Source organism: Macaca nemestrina, chromosome 7 (assembly GCF_043159975.1).
Source record: "Macaca nemestrina isolate mMacNem1 chromosome 7, mMacNem.hap1, whole genome shotgun sequence".
Classification (NCBI taxonomy): domain Eukaryota; kingdom Metazoa; phylum Chordata; class Mammalia; order Primates; family Cercopithecidae; genus Macaca; species Macaca nemestrina.
Genome location: NC_092131.1, coordinates 136,985,005 through 136,997,673, shown reverse-complemented (window position 1 = coordinate 136,997,673; position 12,669 = coordinate 136,985,005).

The following is a 12,669-nucleotide window of genomic DNA, read 5'->3' as shown; positions in this document are numbered from 1 at the left end:
CTTGAACTCCTGACCTCAGGTGATCTGCCCGCCTTGGCCTCGCAAAGTGCTGGGATTACAGGCATGAGCCACTGCGCCTGGCCATCTCACCACCTTTTCCCATCACACAGTCTTAAACCCAGTGACCCTGGACCAGTCCTTTTTCCTAATTTATGAGCTCTGCACATCCCTGCTCCTGCGCCTTTGCTCACGCTCTCCTTCCTAGACTGCCCTCCCACATCATTCCTCTCTAAATTGTATGCATTCTTCAATGCCAAGTTCAGACATTCATCCTGAAGCTTTGAGCTCTTGCCTCTTTAGATTTATTCTTTCTCCATGTGCCCTGTTTTTTGTTGTTGTTGTTGTTGTTCTTGTCTTTGTTTTTGTTTTTGAGACAGAGTCTTGCTCTGTCGCCCAGGCTGGAGTGCAGTGGTGTGATCTCAGCTCACTGCAACCTCTACCTCCTGGGTTCAAGTGATTCTCCTGCCTCAGCCTCCTGAGTAGCTGTGATTACAGGCACCTGCCACCACGTCTGGCTAATTTTTTGTATTTTTACTAGAGACAGGGTTTTGCCATGTTGGGCAGGCTGTCTCGAACTCCTGACCTCGGGTGATCCGCCTGCCTCGGCCTCCCAAAGTGCTGGGATTACAGGCATGAGCCACCACACTCAGCCCATGTATCCCCTTAATACTCTGTAGGGACCCCCATTTCTCACATAGTTTGGTATTATTGAGGAAGATTTTCTAATGTATGCATAGACATTGAGAAATTCACATGTGTTTTGAATAGAAAAGAGAAGCAAAGAGGAAGATATTCCAGTAATTTTGCTTATCTGATCACATATGAGAAGGAGAGTGAGATGGAACCCCAAACCTCTATTCCCTTGATCAAGTTCTGTTCCAGTATCCTCTCTTAGGTAAGCAGAATGTGATTCTAATATTCAAAGACTGGTCTTTTCCCATACAGCATGACCTAGAAATACAATGCAAATAGTCATCTGGTTTTCACCTTAGAATTTGGCTGCTGCAGGCCGGGCGCGGTGGCTCACGCCTGTAATCCCAGCACTTTGGGAGGCTGAGGTGGGCAGATCATGAGATCAGGAGATTGAGGCCATCCTGGCTAACGCAGTGAAACATCATCTCTACTAAAAGTACAAAAAATTTGCCAGGCGTGGTGGCGGGTGCCTGTAGTCTCAGCTACTCAGGAGACTGAGGCAGGAGACTGGCGTGAACCCAGGAGGCGGAGCTTGCAGTGAGCCGAGATCATGCTACTGCACTCCAACCTGGGCAACAGAGCAAGACTCTATCTAAAAAAAAAAGAGAGAATTTGGATGCTGCCTAAAGTGTAAACCTTGGTACACTTTAGGAGGAGGAGGCAACAAGCATTTCCACTTCCTGTTCCCATCATCTCACCCCACCCCATGACTATATGGGTATTATATCTGCAGGGCGAGGATAACTACCACAGAACAGAACTCCGGTTGGTAAGGTGTCCAACGCCTAAGTCCACAAGAACCCCTGCTTGTGGCCTAGGAGGCAATGCCACATTTGACCAGGGGAAGGACTGCTACACATAGGTGTCAGCCCAGTGCCAGAGGCAGGAACTGACCTCTGGGCACAGCCCAGTGAAGCCTTTTGAGATGCAGTTCCTAACGAGCCACTCCAGGTACAGCCATCACCTGCCTGTGGTTGCATCAGATGCCAGATGCCGGCAAGGAGGTGCTGCCCACCAGTCTGTCCCGTCACAGAGCATAGCGGATAGTTCATTTGCTCCAGTGCCTCTGACGGAATCTGCCCTCTGTGTTGTTACTGCCCTGTGTGGTCCAGTAGATGTCACTCCCTAACCTGTCCAGTCTCTCTGTAAATCAGGGCTGGGGATGAAAGGCCACACGCAGCAGCATGGGTCCACAGGACTCTCTCCTTGAGGAGAGAGACTGGAGAGGTTAAGGGACATCTAAGGGGTGTCGGGAACCCCAGGAAGAGAAGCCAGATATAGCACAGGTAGGAGAAGTAGCCTAACAATATGGACATTTCCTCGTTGCTGCTGAGGGGCATCCTAGAAAACCAAAATAATATTTCAAAGTACACTTAAAGAGACCAAATCTTAAAAACTTTAGTCCTAACCCCTTACCCCCAGCAAAAATGCTAGACGGTGTTAACAAAGCTGTATGTTGTTAACAGGAGGAAAGACTAGTAAAATAGCTACAGCTGTGGCCAGTTCTTGTTCTTGGACACCTGTGTTTTTATCCAAAAACACTTTTTGATGCTGTTCTCTGAAATCAGGTTCCACATATGCAGCGATAAAACAGAAGTCCTTTTTTAAACAAAATCACCTTTGCTACTTCCTAGACAGCCACTAGATAGCGCTATAGCCTTGCTTCCTCACCCTTTACCCTCAAGGTGGGACTCAAAGAAGGGCGATTGCATGCAATTGATGAGTTTCATAGTTTCTAATCAGCTGCTCACTAGCAAGCTTCCTTTATCTACCAACTTCAGAATATGAGAAAGAGAGGATGAAGCTACCCCAAGGAAGTTTTGTATAGATTGTTATTATGAATATATATCATGTATCCTGTGTGGGATGGTAGCATATTTCTGTTCATATGTAAGGGCTATCAATAAATACACTTCTAAGAAAATTTTTCCTAGAAGTGTAATAATTTGGTTGGTTGGAGGTGCCTGTGGTATCCTCTTTACATTTTACAATAAAGATTATCATTCCCTGGAGATCTGCCAAAACCTTCTGGTCTATAATACATCCCTCTGTTGGAGATAATGATCATCTCAGTCTTTATGTAAGAGTTATAGAAAGGCTCATTTGCTTATATCCTGCTTTTGTGTGGGAATCCTACTTGCCTCCAATCCGATTTAGCTGACTCTGTAATAAATTAAACCAGAGCTACCCAGTCTTATCATTAACAGGTGGTTTCTGCTCTCTCCTCACAGTTGGCCTAAAGACCCCTGTATATAATAAGTCAGAGATCTTGGCTTCTGGAAAAAATATCAAAATAAAACTTTATAGCCTCAGGGGTAGGGGCTGAAGGGGCTGTACCAGGCACTCTTTTTTTTTTTTTTTTTTCTTTGAGAGAGTCTTGCTCTGTCACCCAGGGTAAAGTGCCAGGACATGATTTCGGTTCACTGCAGCTTCGACCTCCCAGGCTCAGGTGATCCCCCAGCCCCAGCCTTCCAACTACAGGCACGCGCCACCATGCCCAGCTAATTTTTTTTTGTAGAGACAGGGTTTTGCCATGTTGCCCAGGCTGGTCTCGAGCTCCTGGGCTCAAGCAATCCTCCTGCTTTGGCCTCCCAAAATGCTGGGATTACAGGCTGCACCACAGCGCCTGGCCAAAATGCACATCCTCTTTACAGCGGAAATTCCCTACTGCAGATAGCTTTGCTTGAACTACAATGTGAATGCTGGGGCTTCTTGTGTTGACTGTATGGTCACCACGGTTGCCGCATCCCAAGGACATGGTCACTTCCTTGACTACCTATCTTGCCTCAAGTTGAACATTTGAATTGTTCCTCCTTGTTGGCTATTATGAATAATGCTACTGTGAACATTCATGTGCAAGCTTTTGTGTGGAAATATGTTTCCAGGCTGGGCATGGTGGCTCATACCTGTAATCCCAGAACTTTGGGAGGCCAAGGCAGGTGGATCACTTGAGGTCAGGAGTTCAAGACCAGCCTGGCCTACATGGTGAAACCCCATCTCTACTAAAACACAAAAATTAATTGGGAGTGGTGGTGCATAACTGTGGTCCCAGCTACTCGGGAGGCTGAGGCAGGAAAATGGCTAGAACCCGGGAGGCAGAGGTTGCAGGGAGCCAAGATCAAGCCATGCACTCCAGCCTGGGCAACCAAGTGAGACTCTGTCTCAAAAAAAAAAAAGAAAAAAAAAAAGAAAAAGGAAAAAAAAAAATATGTTTCCAATTCTCTTGGGTATATACCTAAAAGTGAAATTGCTGAGCCCCACTCTATGTTTTAATTCTTAGAAGTGACAAGCTGTTTTCCAAAGTGGCCACACCATTTTACATTCCCACCAGCAGTGAGTGACAGTGTATCATCATATAACTACCAATACTGCAGGGAGTAAACTCAGGAGTTCAGGCCTCTTTGTGTAAACTGACTTTGCTGCTGCACATGGATGCCTGGCACATTGTACCAGAGCACTTACATCTCAGGATTTCCAGGATGCCTTTGTCTAGAAGCAGGTAATTGTGCAAATGTGGACTGCTGACCCAAGACCCACCTATGGAGAATTCATTATATAGGACTGAATGAAACTAATGATGAAACTCAGATTGCGTTTTGAAATGTTGTCAGTATTTTTTTTTATGTTCTATATTCTGCTAGGCATATGAAAAACATCTCTTTAGTCCTTTGTGTTCCATCTCTAACCCTCAATGTAACAGGCTTTAAATGTTCAAACTGAAAGGAACTCTCAACACACATAAAGGAATTACCCTAAATCTCCCTGACTATTAGCTTTGCGAGTCCTACCCTTGGTTGCTATATTATTTGAGAGGACCCTCAAAATTAATGAAATGAATAATATTGTATACTTTAGATCATCTAGTTTTCAGAAATGAGGGACCAAATGCCTCAGAATACCTACCCACCTTGCCAAATCCCCTTAGAATCCAGGATGTATTAAATATTCTGTCTAGGCGGTCAAGACTGTAGAAAATCTTTTTTTTTTTTTTTTTTTTTTTTTTTGAGACGGAGTTTCAACTCTGTCATCCAGGCTGGAGTGCAGTGGCACAATCTTATCTCACTGCAACTTCCGCCTCCTGGGTTCAAGCAAGCGATTCTCCTACTTCAGCCTCCCGGGTAACTGGAATTACAGGCACCCGCTACCACGCCCGGCTAATTTTTGTATTTTTAGTAGAGACGGGGTTTCTCAATGTTGGTCAGGCTGGTCTCAAACTCCTGACCTCAGGTGATCCACCCACCTTGGCCTCCCAAAGTGCTGGGATTACAGGCGTGAGCCACTGCGCCTGGCCAGAAAATCTTAAATGGAAAATTTAATCCAAATGGATAAATTAATATGCAGGTAAATTTAAGGATGATGCCTCCAAAGAATGCAATTTGTTGTAAAATGGGTTACGCTTAGCAAAACAAAATTTTCCTTAAAAAAATTTTTTTTCCTTTCTCTAACTATAGTATGCCTGCAAATAATCAAGCCAGGCATGGTGGCTCACACCTATAATCCCAACACTTTGGGAGCCCAAGACAGAAGATAACTGGAGGCCAGCAGTTTGAAAGCAGCGTGGGCAAGACCCTGTCTCTACAAAATTTTTAAAATTAGCCAAGTGTGGTGGTGCATACCTGTGGTCCTAGCTACTCAGGAGGCTGAGGTGGGAGAATCACTTGAGCCCAGGAGATTGAGGCTGCAGTGAGCCATGTTCACGCCACTCCAGCCTAGGCAACAGAGTCAGAACCTGTCTTAAAAAAAAAAACAAAAAACAAAAAACAAAGAGTGCTTACTTGCCTGTGAATGGGAGGGACAAAACTGATACAAATTAACACACAATTCTTACTTACCAAGTTGTTTGACATTCCTCAAACACATTATTGAACAATATGTCTGCAAAATGAAACTATTCACAGTGCTGTGTCTGAGAATGATTAAATTTTAAGCACCTCCTATAGCTAAAAGAAAGGCTGATAGACTTTGATTTTATTCTACTCTTGGACTCTGGTTTAGTAGGGGACTGAAGAAAATGTTTGGTTATACTATAACCAGGAGCAAGAGGTCAAAGACATAGAAATAATTAAAGGATTATGAATAAGGGTCAACAACATAGATAGTCTCAAATGCTATCGGTAAGATGAAAGGGATTGGGGTGGTGGCTGCAGAAGGTCTTTTCTTGGAGAAAGTACATATTGTACTTGGTTTTACTGTTTCACACCAGGTTTTGCCAAACTTCCTATACTTTGCAAATATTCTTGAAATGCTTCCAGCAAAACTTGTGTCTGAAGAAAATACTTTGATCATGGAGATCCTTTTACTTCGGTATACAGATGACTTCCCTTTGAACACCTGTCACTCCTCTCAACCATCCTATTACAGATGAAGGCCTCAAGTCAGTGCTTCACTGGAAATAATTTTGGACTTACTTTCCTTACCTTTTCCAAAAATGTCCCTCACTAACTCCACTATTTGTTTTTTTTCTCCCTCTTCTGGGTTTAACATAAAAATTAGCCCCTAGAAGAAATATGTGGTTCCATTGGTATCATCATTTAACCACTCCTCTGATCCTCAATATTTGTATTTTTGTTTCAAAAAAAAATTTTTTTTTGTTTTTGTTTTTGAGACAGAGTCTTGCTCTGTCACCCAGGCTGGAGTGCAGTGGTATGATCTCGGCTCACTGCAACCTCCACCTCCCGGGTTCAAGTGATTCTCCCGCCTCAGCCTCCCAAGTAGCTGGAATTACAGGCACCCACCATCATGCCCAGCTAATTTCTTTTGTATTTTTGTAGAGACGGGGTTTCACCATGTTGGCCAGGCTGGTCTTGAACTCCTGACCTCAGGTGATCTGCCCGCCTTGGCTTCCCAAAGTGCTGGGATTACAGGCGTGAGCCTCCGCGCCCGGACAACAACAACAACAAAAACAAAAACAAAAACAAAATTTTTTTTTTGAGACGGCATCTCACTCGGTCGCCCAGGCTGGAGTACAGTGGTGGATCATGCCTCACTGCAGCCTCAACCTCCTGGGCTCAAGCGATCCTCCTGCCTTAGCCTCCCAAATAGCTGGGACCACAGATGTATGCCACCATGCCTAGTTAATATTTTTTTAGAGATTGGGTCTCACTTTGTTGCCCAGGCTGGTCTCAGACTCTGGGCTCAAGTGATCCTCCTGCCTCAGCCTCCCAAAGCGCTGGGATTACAGGCAGAAGCCACCATGCCCACTCCTTTTTTTTCTTTCTGCTATTTTAAACAAGGTTGCAGTGAACATTCTTGAACATACATCTCTGCTGCCATGTGTCATCATTTCCTTACATCACTGCTTTCAGATTTCATTTTATTTTCCATGAAGTTTACTGAGAAGATAACGTGCTGCCGTTGGGGACTTGGAAGAACTATTGTTCAAACTGAATTGTTAAACTGGCTTCTACATGTAAATGATGCTTTTGAAAATGAGGGTGAGAACAAACAGCTAGCCAAAGGCCTGTCTACCCCTCCTGGCGCCAGCTGATGACAGATGGCCCACCCCAAGGAGCAGAACAGCCTGCCCTGGAAATGCAGAGCAGTTTCCACCACTTTGAAACCTTTGCTGGCTGTCAGCCTAGCAGTCGTCACATCTTCAGCATGGGGAGACAGGAGGCTGAGACTCAGGAAGATACTTAGCCTTAGGCCCTGAAGGTCAGGGCAAGACTCTGCCTCCTGGAACTTAACCCTGAGCTGAGGTTAAAGGGTCCTCTGCAATCCAGCTGAGGGTCAGGTTTCTGGACAGCTGAGCGGGTATTCCCTACCCTCTTGCATCCATCACAATTTAGGGAAAAAGTTCTCTTTCATACTGGTGTTTTACCTTATTTAGCAGAAAAACCAACCGGTTGACCCCAGGTGGAAATCTCCCATGTTTAAAGGGCCTGCACTTTGTCATTACACAATTGGCTCCTTCTGATAATAGTTTCTAAAATCCTTTGCTTTTTCACTCCTTGTAGAACCTTAATGCCTTTTGATAAAAACTTGAGGTCCCAGTGACTAGCTCAAGATCACACAGCTGGTCAGTAGCAAAGATGGACAGGACTAGAAGTTAGTTCGGCTGCCATGTTATTTAGTTATCCAATAAACCGTTTTTAAACATGCAGAATGTATGTATTAGTTACAGTACAGGGTAAATTTCTGTAACAGGGAGATCCCCAAACTTTTCCCGTACATAACACTTTCAGAAGCGGATAGGTGGTCCAGGGCAGGTAGGTTGCTCAGCTACCTGAGGTCATTCAAGAGCTCAGATTCCTTCTTTTTTTTTTTTTTTTGAGACGGAGTCTCGCTCCGTCGCCCAGGCTGGAGTGCAGTGGCCGGATCTCAGCTCATGGCAAGCTCCGCCTACCGGGCTCACGTCATTCTCCTGCCTCAGCCTCCGGAGTAGCTGGGACTACAGGCGCCCGCCACCTCGCCTGGCTAGTTTTTGTATTTTTTAGGAGAGACGGGGTTTCACCGTGTTAGCCAGGTTGGTCTCGATTTCCTGACCTCGTGATCTGCCCGTCTCGGCCTCCCAAAGTGCTGGAATTACAGGCTTGAGCCACCGCGCCCGGCCTCAGATTCCTTCTATCTTGCTGTCTGGGTTGGTAAACTTTTTTTTTTGTTTTTTGAGAAGGGGTCTCATTCTATTGCCCAGGCTGGAGTACAGTGGTGTGATCTTGGCTCACTGCAACCTCCACCTACCAGGTTCAAGTGATCCTCCTGCCTCAGCTTCCCGAGTAGCTGGGACTACAGGCATGCACCAACAGCCTGGCTAATTTTGTATTTTCAGTAGAGACAGAGTTTCACCATGTTGCCCAGGCTGGTCTTGAACTCCTGAACTGATATGATCTACCTGCCTCGGCCTACCAAAGTGCTGGGATTACAGGCGTAAGTCACTGTGCCCCGCCGGCAAATTTTTTTTTTGTTTGGTAAATGAGGATCAAATGGCAAATATTTTAGGTTTTGTGGGCCAATCATCACAACTGCTCAGTTCTGCTAATGTAATGCCAAAGCAATGCTAGACAATATGTAAACAAATGAGCATAGCGTGTCCCAGTAAGATTTTTTATTTTTTTTTTTACAAAACCATTCTGCAGGTCAGATTTAGCCCATAGGCCAGGCGCGGTGGCTCACACCTGTAATTCCAGCACTTTGGGAGGCCAAGGTGGGCGGATCACGAGGTCAAGAGATCGAGAACATTCTGGCCAACATGGTGAAACCCCATCTCTACTAAAAATACAAAAATTAGCTGGGCATGGTGGTGCATGCCTGTAGTCCCAACCACTTGGGAGGCTGAGGAAGAAGACTTGCTTGAACCTAGGAGGTGGAGGTTGCGGTGAGCCAAGATCTCCCCACTGCACTCCAGCCTGGCGACAGAGCGAGATTCTATCTCAAAAAAAAAAAAAAAAAAAAAAAGATTTGGCCCATAGGTTAACAACCCCTGTCCTGAGATGTCCTTTCCACCATCATATCTGTGTTCCAGAAAGAGGAAGGAGGAAGTGGAGGGGTTGAATTTTCTCATAAAAATATGATCCACAAGTAGAAATAGTGCAGCATAGTCACACAATAGAATACTACACTACAACAGGAATGAAGGAACCACAACTATACACAACACGGATGAATCTCACAAGTATAATATTGAGCAAAAGAAGCTGACACAAAATATTGCATATTGATTAATTACATTTATATAAAGTATAAAAACAGACAAAATTAATCTTTGGTATTAAAAGTCAGGTTGCCTCTGTAAGGGATAGTGACAAGAGAAGACTTCTGAGATCTGGAAATGTTCTATTTCTTTTTCTTTTTTTCTTTTATTTGTTTTTTTTTTTTTTTTTTTTTTTTGAGACGGAGTCTCGCTATGTCACCCAGGGTGGAGTGCAGTGGCCGGATCTCAGCTCACTGCAAGCTCCGCCTCCCGGGTTTTTACGCCATTCTCCTGCCTCAGCCTCCCGAGTAGCCGGGACTACAGGCGCCCACCACCTCGCCCGGCTAGTTTTTTGTATTTTTTAGTAGAGACGGGGTTTCACCGTGTTAGCCAGGATGGTCTCGAACTCCTGACCTCGTGATCCGCCCGTCTTGGCCTCCCAAAGTGCTGGGATTACAGGCTTGAGCCACCGCGCCCAGCCTCTTTTTTTCTTTTAGAGACAGGGTCTTACTCTGTTGCTTAGGCTGGAGTACAGTGTGCAATGGTGCAATTGTTCTATTTGTTGATCTGGATGGCATATGTTCCCATGCATGACTGTGTCCACAAGTGAAAATTCACTAAGCTTAACATTTGTGTACTTTCCTGTATATATACTCCAATAAAAAAAAAAATTTGTATAAATTTTAAAAAAAAGTGATTCTGAAGTTGCAATGACTTCTCAGCTCTATTTCGGCCAAAACTTAGTCAAAGGACCACTTATGGCTGCAAGGAATCTGGGAAATGTAGGTTCATTAATTTTTTTTGATTTATTTATTTTTTCTTTTTATTTATTTTTTAATTAATTGATTTTTATTTATTTATTTATTTAAGATGGAGTCTTGCTCTGTCACCCAGGCTGGAGTACAATGGCATGATCTCAGCTCACTGCAACCTCCACCTCCCAGGTTCAAGCGATTCTCCTGCCTCAGTCTCCTGAGTAGCTGGGATTAGAGGTGCACACCACCATGCCTGGCTAATTTGTATTTTTAGGAGAGATGGGGTATCACCAGGCTGGTCTTGAACTCCTGACCTCATGATCCGCCCACCTCGGCCTCCCAAAGTGCTGGGATTACAGGCATGAGCCACCACGCCCGGCCTGGGAAATGCAGTTTCTAGTTGGGTGGCCATATGCCTTTAAAATTTAGAGGATTGTCTTATTAAAAGAAGGGAAGAATGTAATCTGAGGGGAAATTAGCAGGCTGTGCTACAGTCCACACAGCAGTCACAGGCCCATCAAATCCTGCTGGGCATGACCTGTGAAGACCTCCACCCTGGCAGTAGAGTAAGTTCTCTGATTAGCCCACCTGGCTGCCCTTGCTACTGTTTTCTGGGAATAATTCCCTTGACCTTAGTTCTCTGTATTATCTGAGTTTACTCTGATAGGTTATTTGATTACTATGGAGCATGGTCACACTTTTTGTCCTTTTTCCCTTTTGCTTTTTTTTCTGCTTGGAACTTGGATATAATGGCAGGAGCTGCATCAGCTATCTTGGGGCCATGAGGGAATCTTAGAAACCTCAGCCCTAATTTCCTTGGTCTTTTGACATTAATAACAGGTTACTTCTGACATTCTTCTATGAGAAAATAAACTCATGGTTTAAACCACTGACATTGGGTCTTTGTTTCCCAGAGCCAAACACAATTCTCAACTGATATGGAAGGCCTCCCTAAGAAGATGACATTTAAGCTGAGGCTCGAAGGGCCAGCAGGTGGCAGATACCAGAATAGCAGAGGAAAGCCAAAAGCCCTTTCCACTCCACTCCACTGCTGACTGTCTATCATCTTCTAGGCAGGAAGATAAGGGACTAGAGAAGTCAGGAGAGATTTCAAGGTAGGATTTATTGGCCAGGAATGATATTGATGCTGTGAGGAAAGGAGGGCTTGGTGATGTACTCTCATCTCCATGTGTACGTTTCCTTCATGGCACTTGTCACACAAAGGTTGTGATGACATGAGGAACACCCATCTGCCTGTTCTGCTAGACTGGAGTCTCCATGAGGGCAGGGACAATGCTTTCAACTGTTTATCACTGGCATAATGCCTGGCACATGGCAACCATGGAACAAGTTATTGGATAGGCCATAGTAGAAAGAGCTAGGGTAAGAGGAGGGAGAGAAAAGGCACAGAAGCAGAAGAGTGGAGAACCTGGGATTGTGCAGGCTCCTTATTAAGGGGACACTATCCCATTAGAGTACCACAACACTCCTCCGAGGCAGACAAGGGGGATTGTGGTCAAATGGTTGCTTCAGGCACCCACATGGCGTGGGCTGTCCAGCTCACACTGGCTATCCAACAGTCTCTCCTGGCTCTCCTGGCTACCCAACAAGCATGAGCTCTGGGTTGGCTATCTGTCGTACTCCCCTCCTTAGCCATAACAATTGATCCAAGAGATGGGTACATGACTTAGCCTGGACAATTAGAGTCATTTCCCAGGAATTTTTAAACAAGAGCTAAGAAAAGTAACTACTTCCCCTGCAGCTGTAAGAGTATGAGCCTGGGTTTCCTATCATCTGGTCAAACTTCCTGGAGGTGGCCAGCCTGGGGTGATGAGCCTGACACCCAGAGAAAAGCAGGGAAAGAGCCACAGAAACAAAACACCAAGGATTTTCAAATCCCTGGTTCCCATATGCCTCAGGTCAGCTCCACCCTGCCCTTCCTAGTTTATGAGCCAATAAATTCCTTTTGTGTTTAAGAGTGTTCGTGTTGAGTTTCTCTCTTGAAATCTATCAACTACCTTTCTCTCCAAAATGCACCCTGAATCTGACCATTTCTCATCGTCTCCACTGCCACCAGCCTGGTCCAAACTACTAATATGTTTTGCCTGGATGAATATAACAGACTCCCAATGGTCTCCCTGTTCCTCTCTTGCTCTCTTACAATCCATTTTCCACCCAGAGAGCCAAGTGATCTTAGACAAATATCAATTAGATCACGTCACTTCCCTGCCTAAAACCTCCAGCAGCTTCTCATCACTTTTAGGGTAAAATATAACTCCTTACCCTGTTTTACAAGGCCCTGCATGATCCGCTCCTGTCTATCCTCTGACTTTATTCCATGCCACTTCCCCCTCATCACTATGATTCAGCTATATTGGCCACCTTTTTGTCGCAGACACATTAAGCTCATTATTTCTTCAGTGTCTTTGTACCTGCTTTCTTTTTTTTTTTTTTTTTGAGATGAAGTCTCACTCTGTCACCCAGGCTGGAGTGCAGTGGTGTGATCTCAGCTTACTGCAACCTCCGCCTCCCGGGTTCAGGAAGTTCTCCTGTCTCAGCCTCCTGAGTAGCTGGGACTACAGGCGCCTGCCA